This window comes from Neolamprologus multifasciatus, chromosome 10, assembly GCF_963576455.1.
Source record: "Neolamprologus multifasciatus chromosome 10, fNeoMul1.2, whole genome shotgun sequence".
NCBI classification, from domain to species: Eukaryota; Metazoa; Chordata; class Actinopteri; order Cichliformes; family Cichlidae; genus Neolamprologus; species Neolamprologus multifasciatus.
The window spans coordinates 32,804,274-32,808,260 of record NC_140448.1 but is presented as its reverse complement, the minus strand read 5'-3'; the positions used below and the strand labels follow the sequence as shown (position 1 = coordinate 32,808,260).

The following is a 3,987-nucleotide window of genomic DNA, read 5'->3' as shown; positions in this document are numbered from 1 at the left end:
AAGCGCATGGCACAACATAGAAGAGCCACCTCCACAGGACAAGACTCAGCTGTCCATCTGCATCTACAGTGGGGCAAAAAAGTATTTAGTCAGCCACCGATTGTGCAAGTTCCCCCACTTAAAATGATGACAGAGGTCAGTAATTTTGCACCAGAGGTACAACTTCAACTGTGAGAGACAGAATGTGAAAAAAAAAATCCATGAATTCACATGGTAGGATTTGTAAAGAATTTATTCGTAAATCAGGGTGGAAAATAAGTATTTGGTCAATAACAAAAATACAACTCAATACTTTGTAACATTACCTTTGTTGGCAATAACAGAGGTCAAACATTTACTATAGGTCTTTACCAGGTTTGCACACACAGTAGCTGGTATTTTGGCTCATTCCTCCATGCAGATCTTCTCAAGAGCAGTGATGTTTTGGGGCTGTCGCCGAGCAACACGGACTTTCAACTCCCGCTTTTCTATGGGGTTGAGGCCTGGAGACTGGCTAGGCCACTCCAGGACTTTCAAATTCTTCTTACGGAGCCACTCCTTTGTTGCCTGGGCGGTGTGTTTTGGATCATTGTCATGTTGGAAGACCCAGCCTCGTTTCATCTTCAAAGTTCTCACTGATGGAAGGAGGTTTTGGCTCAAAATCTCACAATACTTGGCCCCATTCATTCTGTCCTTAACACGGATCAGTCGTCCTGTCCCCTTGGCAGAAAAACAGCCCCATAGCATGATGTTTCCACCCCCATGCTTCACAGTAGGTATGGTGTTCTTGGGATGCAACTCAGTATTCTTCTTCCTCCAAACACGAAGAGTTGAGTTTATACCAAAAAGTTCTACTTTGGTTTCATCTGACCACATGACATTCTCCCAATCCTCTGCTGTATCATCCATGTGCTCTCTGGCAAACTTCAGACGGGCCTGGACATGCACTGGCTTCAGCAGCGGAACACGTCTGGCACTGCGGGATTTGATTCCTGCCGTTGTAGTGTGTTACTGATGGTGACCTTTGTTACTTTGGTCCCAGCTCTCTGCAGGTCATTCACCAGGTCCCCCCGTGTGGTTCTGGGGTCTTTGCTCCCCGTTCTCATGATCATTTTGACCCCACGGGATGAGATCTTGCGTGGAGCCCCAGATCGAGGGAGATTATCAGTGGTCTTGTATGTCTTCCATTTTCTGATGATTGCTCCCACAGTTGATTTTTTCACACCAAGCTGCTTGCCTATTGTAGATTCACTCTTCCCAGTCTGGTGCAGGTCTACAATTCTTTTCCTGGTGTCCTTCGAAAGCTCTTTGGTCTTGGCCATGGCGGAGTTTGGAGTCTGACTGGTTGAGGCTGTGGACAGGTGTCTTTTTACAGATGATGAGGTCAAACAGGTGCCATTCATACAGGTAAAGAGTGGGGGACAGAAAAGCTTCTTACAGAAGACGTTACAGGTCTGTGAGAGCCAGGGATTTTCCTTGTTTGAGGTGACCAAATACTTATTTTCCACCCTGATTTACGAAAATTCTTTACAAATCCTACCATGTGAATTTATGGATTTTTTTTTCACATTCTTTCTCTCACAGTTGAAGTGTACCTCTGGTGCAAATTACTGACCTCTGTCATCATTTTAAGTGGGGGAACTTGCACAATCGGTGGCTGACTAAATACTTTTTGCCCCACTGTAAAGGTCAAAGGTCACTCTTTCGAGGATGCCAATGTTCACATTTTGGACAGAGAGGACAGATGGTTTGAAAGAGGAGTGAAAGAAGCATCTATGTCCACTGTGAGCGACCATCTTTGAACAGAGGCGGTGGTTTACGACACCAACTCTCTGCCATCTATAATCCAGTTTTGAGTTCCCTCCCCAGACGCCTTAACGCCCACTCACATCCTGGGCCACCTGACCTCAGGAATTCGCATGATAGGGTGGGGCCAGGTTTCACAATGAGCTCACCCGAAACCCTGGCTGATTGGGACCCACACCCAGTTTCACACCTAGGCTCATGTGATTAGAGGATCATCAGGGGGTCCTTTGTACCTCTTTGGGGGGAAACACCCACTAGGTTTAAATCTGGGACTCTCCACCAGTGAACTGAAGAAGCTTCTTGGATGAGAGGTGAAACGTCTTCAAGCAACTTAAAGAAGTCCAGACGCTTTTCTTTGCAAGCTCCTTTGACTTTAAACAATATGGAATCAACTATAGGCTATTAATGTATTACTCCTATACTATAATGTTCAAGTTATCATGTCCCTGGGGCGAGGAGGGGGGTTGTAAGTAAACTGGAAAAAAATAATGCAGACATGTGATAGTCACATGAAAAGGTGTGACTACAGAGCGTATATACACAACCACAGCCCTCTAACCTATTAATTTCCTGCAGGAGGAGGATGAGCTGAAATGAGCTTTGTGGATCTTTCTGTTTTAAATGTTGGAATACTTTTTTGTGTTTTATTTCCACTGAAGATGTTAAAAACTGAATTTCTTTATTGAAATGTTACTTGCAAATCTGTCTCTGACCAATGTTGCTGCTAACCAGCAGTATCAAGGGGTTTTGGAAAGAGTTTTATTTTCCACTCTGACTACACTGCCATGTTGTTTATTTCTCTTCATTAATGGAATCATGCTTTTTACTTTAAGGAGTAAAGCTTTGTTCTGTGAGACGTCGCGATACATTCTCCTGTATAACCTTCTGTTTGCAGACACAGTACAGATGGCACTGAGTCAGTTATTGTATATTATTGCTGCTTGTAGGATGACACTAACATATCCTGTATGTGGTTTTCTCACCATGCTTGCCAATCTTACAACTGTGGTCTCTCCTGTCACGCTGGTGGTGATGTCTCTGGAGAGATATGTCTGTGTGCTACCCACTGAGGCATGCTAGCATCATCACTATCACCAACACAGGTGTGGCCATCATTGTGATTTGGGCCATCGGTTCACTAAATATATTGACTCGAGTTCTTCTGCTGTTAGAGTTTCCTTTTGAAGCCCTTGATAGTCTGCAGATGAACGACTTTTGCTCTGAAATAGCAATGTCTGGTGGGTCTATGTCTGATGATTACACAAAGCCTTCACATGTGTTCTGTTTATTTCAGCAAGTGTGGCAATCACATGCTCTTATATTGGTGTTATAGTAGCAGCCAGGTCGGCCTCCACAGATAAAGCTTCAGCCCGTAAGGCTTGTAACACACTGCTGCTACATCTGGTGCAGCTGGGTCTCAGTCTTTCTTCAACCATTTATAACCCACTACTCACAGCACTTGCAAGAGTTTTAACAAGGATAGTGTTTGTGCGCATCCAGGTTGTTTTTATGTTTGTATTTTCATTTTCCCCAGATGTCTGAGTTCACTGATTTATGGTATCAGAGATCAAAGCATCAGACCTGTGCTCATATATTATCTTTGCTGTCGACTGAAATACTCAGTCATACAGCCGAGACTGAAGGCTGTGAAATAGAGAGTTAGTCAGAGTGTACACCACACTTACAAGCATACAAACCTCAAAGTACCGTACTGCAATTCTGGATAACTCCTTCTGTTACTGACTTGACTTTTGAATTTTTATTGAAAACCATACAGTTGTCAAATGACACAAGTGAGGAATTATTTGCTGCTGTTTACTAAAGGAACATAATTCTTTATAATTCTCTCAAATTATTACATGCTTTGGTAAAACAGGAAAGAGCGTCACATTTGTTTAACCCGTAATCTGTGTACAGCCACTCTATCTCAAGCACTGCTCAGGCAAAGAAAGTGCAGCAATTTTTAATTAGATGTAATTGGCCTACATTTGTGCTACTTCTAAACCTGCAGTTTAGCCTTGGAATTACTGTAGGTGTCCTAGAGGGTTTTCTTTGCGTTCCAAGTTGTGCAAATAAATTCAGCACTTTGGAAAACTAAAGGTGCTTTGTGTTGGTAAAGTTGTTCTCTGCTATCAGTCTTGAATAATTTGGTGAATTTTCAATCAACAAAAAGTCTTAAATAGTTTGATCACAGACTTTTTG

At 42.9% G+C, this 3,987-nt stretch overlaps 1 pseudogene; it reads left to right on the top strand.

Moving 5' to 3' along the window:
* The first annotated feature begins 2,368 nt into the window (after window positions 1–2,368).
* Window positions 2,369–3,608, top strand: LOC146510600 (odorant receptor 131-2-like; annotated as a pseudogene).
* Window positions 3,609–3,987: the final 379 nt, after the last annotated feature.